At 34.3% G+C, this 15767-nt stretch overlaps 1 pseudogene; it reads left to right on the top strand.

Moving 5' to 3' along the window:
• LOC149207100 (protein CHUP1, chloroplastic-like) overlaps positions 1–15767 on the top strand; it is a 62910-nt pseudogene that overhangs the window by 22961 nt on the left and 24182 nt on the right.

The raw sequence follows: 15767 nt of genomic DNA, 5'->3' as shown, positions 1-15767 counted from the left end.
ATTTAAAATCCTCTAGTTTTACTTCAATTTACACCTTTGGCTTACCGATTCCAAGATTGTTGTATGTAATCAAGTATAAATAATAAGTCATTATGGTTTGATATTTTCTCGTGATTAACTCATCCATACAAAGGGTTGGTTGATCCTTGTTGATGTATCCATCAATTTTGTAACTATTGTTGTTCACCCTCAAATATTTTCTTATCTCCTCAAGTTCCCATCTCAATACCACTTGATCTCTGTTATTGTAGATTCACCCTTCTTCAAGTTGGACTAGGGATTCTTCGACTTCATTTTTTGCTCGTTAAATACTATCTTTGGTTCATAATTTGAGGTATTGAATCGTCACCACCATTTTCATCCACCAAAATATTTTATATAGTTTGTGTGCTTGGCAATAACTTCTTCCATTTCCTAGGGCACAAGCTTGATAAATTTCTTCTAGAAAAAACCTCAGTATATTATCAATCTAGTCTTGAAACATGAGTGAAATTTAGTCAAGTACATCCTCTTTTAGTTGATTCTAACTTCTTTTGTCAATTTATGCATAATCCTTCTCAAGGACTTATTATAGAATTTTCATCGACCTTTCTTACACTTCATGCTAAGATTTTCCTCATTAATCTCATAGTCTATCCCCTTTTCCAAAAGTAGATTGTTGCTATTCTCAAATATTTAATGCTTAATCATTTTCTTCATTTTTTCATTTCTCACCAATTATAAGTTTTCGTAACTAAATATATAGACACTTAAAATTGCATAAATCATCAATACAACCCTTACCAATAATATTTAGTCATCGTTCATGCTACTTAGTCCACTCATCAATATCCTTAAGAAAATTTGTTGTTTGAAGGAGACATTCCTTCACTTCCTCATACTATATAAATACAATTTTTCCTACTAATATCAATTTCTTAAAATTCCATGTCTACTAGCTTCATACATGAAAATATCTTCACTTTCTTGAATTTAAAGAAAAAAAATAAAAACATATTATCAAGTCAACTTTAACTTTTCACCACTACTAATTGTAGTTCCTCAACTATTATGGATATTTTTATGAAAATAAAACTTATGTTCCTGCAATTGATCAATTTTATTGAGTATTATCTATGTTTAAACTATTCCCAAAAAAATTCCCTCAAATTCTAGAATAGGCTACTCCTCGTTGATTTCTTACACTCATTTATGAAACTTGCAAGTTCATCCATATCCCTTCATCCACAAGGTAATTTTCTCAACATATATTGCTAATATGGTGTATGAAACTTAGAACTTTCCTTCAATTCTTAAAATTTATATATTGCTTCCCATTTTGAATTTATTTGATGTCATAAAAAAGTCATCATCTTCTATCAACATTAGCTACTTCTATTCTACACCCATTGTATGTTGAGCATTTTTTGGGTTTAATGATCTAGATAAACATCTTGTGTCACAGTTTTTAGGAATTAACCATACATATTACAATAATTAATGTATATTAATCATCATGCAACATAAATTGGAGATCCATAAATGCAATAAATTTCCTTAAAGTGAACAACTTATACTAGATAACTCTTAGAAAAAAAACCAAAAAAACCATAACGCAAATATTAGATTGAGATTTAATACTTTCCATTATCAAGCTACATACCACCACAAAGTTAAGAAATAATTGAGGACACTATAATTGCTAATTGGTCGAAATCTTATTACCATTAATTGAGGACACTATAATTGCTAATTGGTTGAAATCTTATTACCATTGTTCCCCCTCAATGAAATGACTCATAGAAAAAAATAAAGATATATTGGCCAAATTGCATAATAGTCTCCATAAATCCATCTTATTTTTATTTATTTTAAAATTTAATTGTAAACATTGTTTCATATTTATATATAAATATTCCCTCCTTGGAAATATCTTAAATTAAGAAATAAAAGTAATATAATTTTTTGTTATTTGAAAATACAAAAATAATTAACAATTTTCAAAAAAGCTACTTACGCAAAATCTTAGCTTTAATTATAAGCATACCTCCTATGTATCAATATTCACATTTATTTTAAAGCCTTAAGGAAGTGATCAAAGTGAAAAGTCTTTATTACCTTGGGTCTATTTGTTTGAATCCAAATATATTTGATTTCAAATTTGTTTTTTTTTTTTTTAATTAATATCATGAATACTAGATAGATAAGCATGGCTCATTGAAACTATTTATAAATTTAAAAATAAATATAAAAATTGTAGAGAAAGAAAAAATTCCAAAATTTGTTCTTTATTCTACATTATATAAATGTATAACTTTTTTTACATAATTGTCACTTTATAAACAAGTTAAAAACAAACAATATTAAAAATAGTCTTACAAACAAATATGATAATATCCCCTTTCCAAACAAATAAATAATCTTACTTATTTAACATTTAATTAATTAATTCATTCATTCATTCAATCAATCAAAATATATATATAAGAATGGTTTATGTTAAATAATTTTTACTTAAAAAATATATAATATTTCTTTCCCATCTAATTTTAGTTTAGAAATTACATTATTTAGCATATCTCTTTTTGTTTAGATAAAAAGTTTTTATCTTCCCTTCTCATGCCCATTCAACCACATCAATAAGTATGCCCATTCAACCACATCAATAAGTATAAGAATAAGAAGGAATGGACTAGGTAAATTAATTTATCTCAATAATGAAGTCTAGTGGTCTCCTTGAGTTGGGAGCATGCACGGACTTTGTAAGTTGGGTTTTCTTAGCTCAGACAATAGAGTACGTGACTTTGTAAGAAAATTTCATTTTCTAATTGGTTCTGGGTCTTTTATGATCTCTCTATGGGATCTGGTACATGCAAATTTAAAAATTTCATCTTTTAATTGGTTCGGGGTTTTTTATGAGCTCTCCATGGGATCTATTACATGCAAATTTAATTGTTAATGAATGGTTGAAAGCACTCATATATTTCACACAAAGGTGTATGCATCAACACACACACACACTTTACATTCAAAGATTACTCTAATATATAGAGTTTCTCAGATCTAATTTATTCCTAACTTAGAAGGAGTTTGAGAGAATTTCTCAACCATCTCAAACCAACATCTCAAATATAGGATGTAAGCATTAACTCCAACATCCCCTCTTAATGCTTACATTACATACATTTATTGAAATCATCCACAAACAACAAAATACACAATCATTCTTTAACTGGTTTACAACTTATTAGTATAGACTCCATCAAGTTTCCTCAACAAGTTGGATTCCCGAGTTCGACTCCCAAATCAAGGACCTCTCGAAGTCAATTACCGGACAGTGTCCCAAGCCATTGCATAACCTCATTAGAAGACCATCCCCATGTCTTCAACGGATGAGGGATTCTTCCCAAGAGCCTTAACTACAGTACTATACGAACAATCATCCATGTTGAGCCTTTTCACTGAGTTGTTCTAAAAAAGTTTAAGAGGTTCAAATTTTTCATTGAATTCATCATCAAAATTCAATGGATATTCATCTATGGCTATATTTATTGATTCTTTCCCTTTTAACAGATCAATGGCATGACTTCTGCAATTCCACATTGTATGCCAAATTTTCCTGCAATAGTAGCATTCAATTTCACTTTTGTTTGCAGTTTTCTTTTTCATCCTTGTCTTTGTAAATAATGCATTTTCTATTACAGAGTTCTCTTTTGTATCCTCTAGTTTTAGTCTCTTTTCTTCTGCGAGAAGTGTTGCAATTGTCTCATGCAATTTTTGTGAAGACATTTGACTCAAAGTGAAGACAACATTACTATAACTTGAAGGAAGACTATTTAGTAATATTTCTTTAGCATCTTCATCCTCTACCTTAGCACCTGCTTTAGTTAATTGTCTTATAAGAGACATTAAATTGTTTACTTGAGTGGACATAGATGTCTCTTCATTCATTTTCAGTCTAAATAATTGCAAATTTATGGAAAATTTTTGCATTTGTAGCTTTTACACCAAATCGTTGAGTCAAATGTTCCCATATTTCCTTAGATGGTTTAGTGAGATCTACAAGATGTAATTATGAATCTGAAAGAACAAGTTCAATAATGGACTTAGCTTTGTAGTCTCTATTTTTCCATTCAATTAATTGTTTAACTTTTGTAGGTGCTACTTTTGAACCATTCACTATGCCCAACAAATTTTTCTTCATTAATTTCATTTGAAATTTTACTTTTCATGAAGGGAAATTTGCACCACTGAATTTTTATAAAACCATAAACTCCATGATCAAAGAAGAATATTAAAAAAATACTTGTTTAAACTTCAACACTGAGGTACCTTTCTGCAATTAAAAAAATGCTTCAATTGCTTTGTGAAAACACCACTCAATGAAAACCAACAAGTTTGTCCTCGCGTATCTTCTAATTTTCCAACACTCTTTGACTCACAGGAACGTGGTCACCTGTTAGAGTGTTGATCAGATTCAACGCAGAGAAAACGTGATTGTGGTTGCATTCACTCCAGGCAATTCCTATTTCATGGCCTATTGAATAGTTAATACGGCCTGACATGCAGATCATTTAACTTTTGCCTGCTATTTCGATGAGCGTGCTTTCGCTGAAAGGACGAAAGTTAAATAACCTACATTCCAGGTCGCATTAACTATTCCATAGGCCATGAAATAGGAATTGCCTTCACCGTAGGCTCTCTGTCAACAATATGTACTCCACCCTGTCAACAGTATGTACTCCACCCATGAAATTAATGTTGTTTCAGACGTTGGATGACACCGCGTGTTGTTCCATTCCATAATCAATAGAACGCTTTAAATGCCTAGAAGGAAACCTCTACTCATTACCTTATCGGGTATGGAAGTGTGATATCGCCCGTTTTTGTCTAGCGCGCTTCCTCCCGTCACACCTAATGCGTATGTCGTATGAACAACTTCCTCATCTACGCTCCACGACTTTTTCTAACGGTAGCCTCCACCTCGCCGTCAAGCTACGGCTCCTCCTTTGCATCTACACGCAGATCCACGTCATAGCAAGCTCAGAGACGATCTACGAACAACACACTATTAATTAATTACACAACCTCTCTCATAATCCCATCGCGAGCAATTAATTACACAACCTCTCTCATAATCCCATCGCGAGCCTGAAGCTCCGATACCATGTTAAAGAATGGTTGAAAGCACTCATATATTTCACACAAAGGTGTATGGGTCAACACACACACTTTACATTCAGAGATTACTCTAATATATAGAGTTTTTTAGATCTAATTTATTGTTAATTTAGAAAGAAAAGTTGAAAGAATTTCTCAACCATCTCAAATATATGATGCAAGCATTAACTCCAACATTAATTTGCCCTGGCTTGTAAGAAGAAAATTTGAACTCAAGTCAGCCTTATTACAAAAATCTCTAAATTGGCTAAAATTAGATGAGGGATACTGTAACACCAGTCTTCAGTGCAATAGTTAGATCTACAATCAAAACTTAAACCAAAAAATCTGTCCAAATTGAATAAACCTGCCAAGAAATTCATAATCATTATTTTTTTTTGGTACAAGAGCTCCCTTTAATAATTGTTCTAGTATCAAGTTTGTTTGGTGGCTAATGGTGATTTCCTATTTTTTCATTTATATCTGCTAGCCCATACAATTTAGATATCTCTTACAAATAATTTGTGTCCACATAGGTTAACTCATTGACAACTTAAATTCTTTGTAGTGGCAAAAATTACTTTATATTTGGAAAAGAAAAATCCAAGTATCCTTTAAAGTCAAGCAAATATACAAGGTGATTAAATAAATAAATTAAAACGAAGTATTATGAATATAAAAGGGTAATTATAATAGGTATGAAGAATACATTGAAACATTTAGAAGAGTATATTTGTGACCGTACAGGCTTAAAGATTGCTATGAATTAATTAAAGGTCTCGGTTTAGGCCAAAACTTTCTAGGCACGTTCATTTCAGTTCGTTGCCCTAACACTCTTTATCTCACCCATAACCTAGATCTCGTTGATCATTTGACAATAACGACTAATAACATGACGGAGGGTCACGTCAAGAGTGGTTGAATTAATGGCAAATTTCCGTTTGGACCAATTGAGCGTTGTGCTTTTCTCCCCCGAAAACAAACTTTGAGAATACCAGCCTTCACAAAATTTAATTTTAGAATAAATTCGTAGGTAAGAAGATCGTAGACAAAAATTAGAATCTTTTATTTTATTTTTCTTAAATAAAAATAATTATAATTAGAACATGCATGTATCCACTTATCATGAATGTAAACAAAGGTGGTATAAAGTTTACTTTAATTAGAACATGCATGTATTCACTTATGAAGAATGTAAACAAAGGTTGTATAAAGTTTATTTTCATTAAAATTATTTCAAAAAAATTATAATAACATATCTAAGATTATACCTCATACAATTATAAGTAAACAAGAAGCAACCAAGTTTATATTTAATGATTTAATCAAAGAAATTTAATGTACTAAAAGCAATGATATTTATTTAATAACTTGTATGATAATTATTGTGAAAAAAAATGATATTTATTTAATAATTTATATAATTATGGAAAAAAAAAAGATAGAAATTGTATTTATCTCTCAAATTTATTTTAATTAATATTTTTATTTTCATTGGAAAAAATTATTGGTGAATTTAATTAAGTATTTTTGGATGGAAAATCTAATTCCTACTTGTCTTAATTGTGATTCTTGTTATGTAAAGGAGTCCGTTCCTATTAGTTAGAAGGCATTTCCTAGATTGGTGTGTGGTTGAGATATTCTCTCAACCAAGTGATTGTGTGTCAAAGATAGTTTCCCTACCTTGAGAAAACACTTCATATATTTATTTGTAACATTATTTGATTAAAGATCATTTGGATTTCCTTATGGAAATTTAACATGGTATCAGAGCTTGTGAGGGCCTCGGCCTTGGCCCCTCCTAGGTCGAGGAAATAAGAGAGTATATTCTATTGTTTTATTTTTTTGTTTGTCCATTCATTCCGATGAAGCTCGGTAATGTGTGGATGAGAAAGAGCAATGTGAGAAACCCATGTGTTCGAGAGAGTGCGTCAGATCTGGTGTTCCATATTTTTGTTGCTATGTGGTTGGAGAGAGAATGGAAAAGCAATAGGATGTCCAACCTAGGGACAATTGAAGAGTCCAACAAACATAGGGCATCCACACTGGACACTGGTGGGTGGCCAATACAACACTTACAAATCGATTTGGATTTTTTTTATTACAATTCATCGATTTTTTGGGGTTTTCTGTCATTAAGATTTTTTTATGGGATTGAAAATTGTTCGAGGGAGAAGGCCTCATTCAGAATTTGAAGGCATTACACAGCCTAAAAGATATGTGGTCTCATCGATCATGGCTGAAAAAATACTCGAGTAGGCCTTGGATCAACATATACAAATTAAGTGTTCTTTTCCTTTGGTGTATTGAAAATTGGCATCAGTCATGGGGTTGTTCATCTTTGTTGTGGTTAGCATGGGGTGGTAAACATTTGATTGTTCGTTGAGCACAATTCACACTTTAAATGTTGGATCTGCATAGTGGCAATGGCCTTTTGGAGTGGAGGATGCGTGAATTGGTGGACTTAGCAGCATAGCCGGTTGGGATGGAGTTTCTTAGCATAAGGTTTGCTTCAGATGCAACCATTAGAGCATTATTTGAAGAGATTTCAAAGAAGAACTATTCATAGAGCTATTGGATAGCACATGAAAATCACAATGTAAATCGTGGAGCCAACGTTCTATTGATCTTACCATATTTGTGGTTGTTATCTTTTGGAAAGGTCATCGAGCGTATATGAAGTCATACGAGTGTGACTACGGGAAGAAAGATGTCGCGGTTCCATCTATTGGCAATGTAGAACCATGGAGTGGCCTATTAGTGCCTGCAGTCCACAGCTAGCCGAGAAAGGGAGCTGGAGTGTGTTGTTCAGGCCCATGTCTGAGGGCGACAGTATCAGTGCTGGTGCAGATTAGAAAGAGTGGATACGCGTAGCAGAAGTGTTGAGGGCCCAACCAGGGCTCACATGTTTTTTATGTTAATGGATTAGCTGACGATCATGATTCCTTATCAGTTGATTTGTGATAACTACAAACAAGGAAGTCTTATATATGGAACACAAATTTGTATTGGTCGGTATACATTGAAGGGAAGATAGTTTGTAAGTTCAATTTCCGAGGGTTTGGAAGATGTAAAACCAGTGATTGTGGAGGAAACCTGTCAGGATTGAACAACATGGTTTTTTTCGGCCCTACACTGTTGGCAACTTTGTCAGCTAACATTTGATAAAAGTTGCGAGGATTGACCTTGGGTGTGTCCTCTAGAAGAGAATCTGCTATAATGATAGAAGGAATTGGAGAGGCTTTTTGTCATGGAATACCCCATGATGACCTTTTGAGCCTGCAATTAAATTGAAGAGCTTCACACTTGTCTTGTCCATGTTTTTTGTTGACTCATTACAAAGGAGCTCTTATTTCAAGATCCATTGTTTAAATTTTATTTCTTAGAAAGTGTTATGTCAGTGATGTAATTATGGATCAAAGAATATAGTGGAATTTAGTTTGGTCAACTATTGTCACACATTTGTGTCTTTGTTTGAACTGGCCATTCCAACAATAGACAAATTTATTAGGAATGATTGACTACTAGATATAATGAAGACACGACACTAAAAATGGTAGTATCAAAGATTGGAGGATGATGGACAATTGAGTTTGTGTGAATTAGTGTGAGTTTGTGGAATAGCCTCATGACGTATTATGTGTCACATAAATTTATTAGTAAGCAAGTCTAGGATGTTTTGTAGTGGTCTTTGTAAAGTATGTACCTGGTAACCCCAGAGTTGGAGTGTGTAATGTAAGCCAGATGAGGCATGTGTACCCCCATAAAGTTCGATGTAATCTTAAAACCAATTTGTATTTGTAGTGTTGGTTTGCAACCACATGTGAGAGTCAGGTGAACAGGGATTCCTGTAGGCATGGTTTAGGGTGAACTGAGAAAACCCTGGGCCTCGTTAAGTTGGGTCTGTGGTGAGCCTTGGTGGTTGAATTGAGTGCCTTGGTGGTAGAGTTGAGCTTTCATGGCAAAGTTGAGCCTTCATGGCTAAAATGAGTGCCTTCATGACAAGGTTGAGCCTTTGTGGTTATGTTTAGCCTTGGTGGCTTAGTTGAGCCTTGGTGGCTGAGAGCCCTTGTTGGCATGGTTGAGGGTAATCTGATAAAACCCAGAGCATGGTGATGGTTAATTTGATCAAAACCATGATGATGATAGAGGGGGATTTGCATGTATAGGTACATGTATGCAATTATAATGGTTGACAGAACCATGTATGAAAAGCACATCCTAGTAGACTGGTAGTTGCATCGGTTGGCACCCATGCATTTTGGTGGATGGTTACTCCTTTATATGGACATTGACATATTCTTTTGTTGTGTTTGAGCAAGTATACTTTGCAAATTGATATTGAGACAAGTAGTCATTAAGGCAGAGTGTTGGAAAATGTAATTCCTACTTGTCTTTATTGTTATTCTTGTTATGTAAAGGAGTCTGTTCCTATTAGTTAGGAGGTGTTTCTTAGATTGTTGTGTGGTTGAGATATTCTCTCAACCAAGTGATTGTGCGTCCAAGATAGTTTCCATATCTTGAGACAACACTTCATATATTTATTTGTAGCATTATTTGATTAAAGGTAATATAGATTTCCTTATGGAAATTTAACATTTTTCTCAATCTTTTACCTAGATGTCACATAGAGTTGAAACCTACTCAGATACCATGTCTAACAACTTGATCTGAAATGTTGGGAAAACTTGTTAATGTTATGCAAGCTCCCTCATCAGTATTAAAAATGTGTTTAGGATTGTCTCAAATTAACCAAAATGTGAAGGATTATGTGTCAAGTATTAAGTGTCTTTTATGAGAAATTTATGAGATTAATTAGTTGTTTAAAACACATATACAACAAGTAAATTGTAGAGAAGTAAAACACAACAAACTCATAACACAAAGTTGATAAAGGAATTCACCCCTCATGGGCTACATCTCCTTCGACCTACTTCAATGGCTAGGCCCTCTTTGGATTAATGGTCAACTCTATGATTACATGCACCTATAGTGTGCCAATGGCTTTTCAACCTACTCCATTAGATTCAAAAGACCTAAAATCCCCAAAAATGACTCTTCGAGCTCTGCAATTGGAGTTCAGCTGATTTAGGCTTGACCTCCTCTCTTGGTGGCCCTCATTTTCCTTAAACTTCAACATAGAAAAACCATGTACATAAGTGCCTTTCTACCTCTGCAACCTATTTCACTGTGTTCAAAGCATCCAAATCATCTATTAATGACTCTTTCTAAGCTAAAATTGGTTGAAAACTACCAAAGTTATCGCCTCTTTAGTTTTTCCTAGGAAATCTCCACTAAATCTAGAGAAACTCCATTTAACTCTGCCAAATTTGGAGTTAGCATCGAATTTATTAGACCTACCAAACTTCTGCCAACCTAATATTCCATTAATTAAGGGTTAAGTAATGGTTAATTAACGTTAAACTCGCTTAATTCGTTAATGGTGTAGCTATGATGCAGGAGCATGAGACAGGGACAGAAAACACTTCAAAATTATTCCAAAAATACAAAAAAATCTACAAGAAAAGGAGTGGGGTCCTTTAGCCATCATTTCCATGTTTTTCTAGCTAAGCATAGAGCTAGAATATAGGGTTAGATCATGATGTAATAAGTGTTAATTAATCCACTGTAGTGGATATTCTCGAGGAGAATACCTTGCAGAATTGATAGGATTAGTTAGAGTAGTGGAGATTCTTGAGGAGAATACCTTGCAAAACAAATAGGATTAATAAATTTCAGCCTCTGTATTAGGATCTGGTTGTTAAGACGAACCAATATTTATGTAACTTTCACGCTATTGTAAAGGTATTTTTACCGAGTTGTTTTATCTCATATTTCTTAAGGAAAGAAGAGGATATCTCTGTGTATTGGTTGATCCCGGAGGCATTGTGACCTCTGAAACCCTTTCTATGTGTTATCACTCAGGTTGTTCCCCAAAAGCAGTGGGAAAGGGGAATACAGCCGAGGTAACCACTAACCAATATTTTAACTGCAGATTCTAGTCAATCTGCAACCAGAGAGGGCTGTCTCTTTAAAATTTAGCTTTTCTTTGAGGTATTTTGGGCTAGTTATGAAGTACAATTATTTGTTGGGTGATTGGATGGTGACATTCAATAAAACAGGGTTGCAAAGTATGAGAAGTTCGGACCATTGGGTTAATGGAGTCAATGAAAACAAACTTCTGGGTATGCTTTCTTTGGCAAAGGAAGAACTACAGAGAAAGATAATTAGCCATGGAACAATTTTCAAGCTGGAATAAGATGAAATGGTGTTAGGGAATGAAAGGCAATTAAGAATATTTCATTATGCTAACAGGGGGAAAGTGGGTAAATACTACCAAGGAGCAGTTAATAATTCCTTAATTGTATTCATGGTGCAAGAACTAGGGAGATAGGAGCAGTCAATAATTCCTGCCTATGCTAGTCCTGAAGAAAACATAAAAATTGGCAGGAGTTGAACATAGAGTACAGCAAAGTAAATTCTAGGCTATTCTTTCTTCCTGCAATTTAGAATGTGATATGCAGATGATATATAAAACACAGGAGCAATAAAACAAGAGTTAAAAAGACTTATTGATCCATGAGGTAATACGAGAATTCTGCAACATATTCTTCTGCCATTAATTCCACAACCAACAAGTTCATTAGCAAAGCATTCCAACAATCTTTATTTAGAAGGGTTCTCAAATTTACAGCGCATGTCCAGAATGATGTTCACCAAGCAACAAGAATACATCTCTAGAGGAGGTATTTATACAAAAAGAGTTACAAAACATCTCATAGAGAAAATATCAAGCAATAACTTTATCCATATACTTCTTCAAAGGCAGTAAATGACATTGAAAACAAAGCGCATTGAATGTAGGAGTAACTCCGTTGTACTGGCTGCCTTAGGTGGTCTGATATATTTGAATTTTTTACTCAACAAGTCGTCTGGTAGTTGTCTCTTTAATTTGCGTTCCTGCGTTGTTGTCCCGGCCTTTTCATCTGCGCCTGGTTCCGCTTTAATGTGTTTTGGCGTGCCTTCCTTTTCTATTGTTTTCATTCTCATGATGTGTGGCACGTACATTGAACTCGATTAAATGCAGAGAACCAAAACTACCTTGGTAAAACCTCCAACATGCCCTGACACCATTGGTTTGTTGGCAATTGGTGTCTTTGCAGTTTTGTTAATGTTTCATTAGCTTTAATGTACCTGTAGTAATTGGGTTGGACTTCAAAAAGATGTGTTATCTCATGCTCAATGTAGAATAGATTTTCCAAATTGTCACATGAGATCTGTCAAGAGGGAGGTACTATGCCTTCTGAAGTGCTTGATGATGCTGTAATCTGATTGGTAACATATGTATTCACCCTGTGTGCATATTGTTCATGTGTCAACAGTCTTTGATTACTGGTCAATAAGCTGGGTAACCCTTTTCTCTGCAAGACTGCGAACTTCTCTGTAAAGGCATTTATTTTTGTTTGCATTTCTTGGCACTTTCTTTCCAGATTCTGTACAAAATTCCTCATGCTCAGCACCTTTTTCACTGTCAAAATGGTACCTGTTTTGTCCCTGATATCCAGAGCTGCTAGGTGTTCCTTGGTATGAGTATTCAAAAAATGAATTAGTTTATTTGCCTTCTCGGGCATGTTTCCCAATAATGCTCTGGCCTTTTGAATCTCAACTTGAGCTATTTCTATCAATTCAATTTGCTCATGGATTGTTTGAATTGATCTCCATTGATCAGTGATGGACTAGCCAATTTTGGTCCACAAAATTGTTTTGATTTCTGATAGAGTTTTATGCAGGGTAAGATCTTTTTCTAAGGTTTTTACCTTATTTTCCAAGGCCTTTACCTCTCTTGTTTTTTCAGCTGCGGTTATCTTGGATTTATCATAATTCACCTCTAGCTTGGCCAGTTTTTCTTTGGCTTCCTTTAGCTCTACCATTTGGAGTTCTAAGGCCTTTATTTCCTTCATCATCTCTTCCATGCTTAGGCTGGTATCTGATATTGTTGTTGTTGTTGCTGTAGTTGTTCCTGAAGCTGACGTACCTGCTGTTGATGTTGGGATAATCGGAGGGACTGTTGTTGTAGTTGTAGGAGGATCTATTGTGCTTATTGGAGTTGTTTCTGGTGGCTGGGAGGACAACTCTCCCTATTTTGATTGTAATGCTTCCTCCAATGCCTTCTCTGTTTCTGCCAGTCTCTCATTGATCCTCATCAGCAAACCCATCGTGTCATCCTCTACTTTCTACTTTGCAACTTCTACAGCTTGAGGGTGCATTGTAATTGGCAGCTTCAATTGCTTTCTGAGGGCTGCAATATCTTCTTCTTTCTTTTTTATTAATGCCTGGATACCTTTGGGATCCTTGGGATCATGTCTGAGCTCTATGATAATTTCTTCTAAGGATTTAATCCTGTTATCCTTAGCCAAAGAAGAAGCTTTTTCCAATTCCAATTGAGCAGAAGTATTATGTAATGAATTTTGCAGTTTGTGAGCTAATAATGCTTTGTCTGCCAAGGTGGAGTACACCATTTCTCTGGTTTGTTTATGTAATTCAATCTGGTCCATTGGGTGGATGTCTTTAGAGAGAACTTCCAGATTGGTCCTGATATAATCAGCAGTTGACTATGGCTGCCGCATTGTGGGCTGACAAAAATTAGAATCTTTTATTTTATTTTTCTTAAATAAAATTAACAAACTTTGAGAATACCAGCCTTCACAAAATTTAATTTTAGAATAAACTCGTAGGTAAGAAGATCGTAGACAAAAATTAGAATCTTTTATTTTATTTTTCTTAAATAAAATTAATTATAATTAGAACATGCATGTATCCACTTATCATATCATGAATGTAAACAACTTATCATATCATGAATGTAAACAAAGGTGGTATAAATTTTATCTTAATTAGAACATGCATGTATTCACTTATAATGAATGTAAACAAATATCATGAATATAAACAAAGGTTGTACAAAGTTTACTTTCATTAAAATTATTTCAAAAAAATCATAATAACATATTTAAGATTATACCTCATACAATTATAAGTAAACAAGAAGCAACCAAGTTTATATTTAATGATTTAATGAAAGAAATTTTATGTACTAAAAGCAATGATATTTATTTAATAATTTGTATGATAATTATTGTGAAAAAAATGATATTTATTTAATAATTTATATAATTATGGAAAAAAAGAAGATAGAATTTGTATTTATCTCTCAAATTTATTTTAATTAATATTTTTATTGTCATTGCAAAAAAAATTATTGGTGAATTTAATTAAGTATTTTTGGATGGAAAATCTAATTCCTACTTGTCTTAATTGTGATTCTTGTTATGTAAAGGAGTATGTTCCTATTAGTTAGAAGGCGTTTCCTAGATTGGTGTGTGGTTGAGATATTCTCTCAACCAAGTGATTGTGTGTCAAAGATAGTTTCCCTATCTTGAGAAAACACTTCATATATATATTTGTAACGTTATTTGATTAAAGATCATTTGGATTTCCTTATGGAAATTTAACATGGTATCAGAGCTTGTGAGGGCCTAGGCCTTGGCCCCTCCTAGGTTGAGGAAACAAGAGAGAATATTCTATTGTTTTATTTTTTTGTTTGTCCATTCATTCCAGTGAAGCTCGGCAAAGTGTGAACGAGAAAGAGCGATGTGAGAAACCCATGTGTTCGAGAGAGTGCGTCAGATCTGGTGTTCCATATTTTTGTTGCTATGTGGTTGGAGAGAGAATGGAAAAGCAATAGGATGTCCAACCTAGGGAGAACTGAAGAGTCCAAGAACAGAGGGCATCCACATTGAACACTGGTGGGTGGCCAATACAACACTTACAAATCGATTTGGGTTTTTATTATTACAATTCGTCGATTTTTTGGGGTTTTCTGTCATTAAGATTTTTTGTGGGATTGAAAATTGTTCGAGGGAGAAGGCCTCATTCAGAATTTGAAGGCATTGCACAGCCTGAAACATATGTGGTCTCACCGATCATGGTTGAAAAATTACTCGAGTAGGCCTTGGATCAGCATATACAAATTAAGTGTTCTTTTCCTTTGGTGTATTGAAAATTGGCATCAGTCATGGGGTTGTTCATCTCTGTTGTGGTTAGCATGGAGTGGTAAACATTTGATTGTTCGTTGAGCAAAATTCACTCTTTAAATGTTGGATCTGCATAGTGGCAATGCCCTTTTGGAGTGGAGGATGCGTGAATTGGTGGACTTAGCAGCATAACGAGTTGGGATGGAGTTTCTTAGCATAAGGCTTGCTTCACATGCAACCATTAGAGCATTATTTGAAGAGATTTCAAAGAAGAACTATTCATAGAGCTATTGGATAGCACATGAAAATCACACTGTAAAGCGTGGAGCCAACGTTCTATTGATCTTTCCATATTTGTGGTTGTTATCTTTCGGAAAGGTCATCGAGTCATACGAGTGTGACTACGGGAAGAAAGATGTCGCGGTTCCATCTGTTGGCAATGTAGAACCATGGAGTGGCCTATTCGTGCCTGCAGTCCACAGCTAGCCGAGAAAGGGAGCTGGAGTGTGTTGTTCAGGCCCATGTCTGAGGGCGACAGTATCAGTGCTAGTGCAAATTAGAAATAGTGGATACGCGCAGCGGAAGTGTTGAGGG

This window comes from Pinus tabuliformis, chromosome 1_2 (genome assembly GCF_031772625.1).
Source record: "Pinus tabuliformis cultivar Carrire ecotype Pingquan chromosome 1_2, CPIR1, whole genome shotgun sequence".
Lineage (NCBI taxonomy): Eukaryota > Viridiplantae > Streptophyta > Pinopsida > Pinales > Pinaceae > Pinus > Pinus tabuliformis.
The sequence above is the reverse complement of the archived record's forward strand: the minus strand, read 5'-3'. Positions and strand labels throughout refer to the sequence as shown.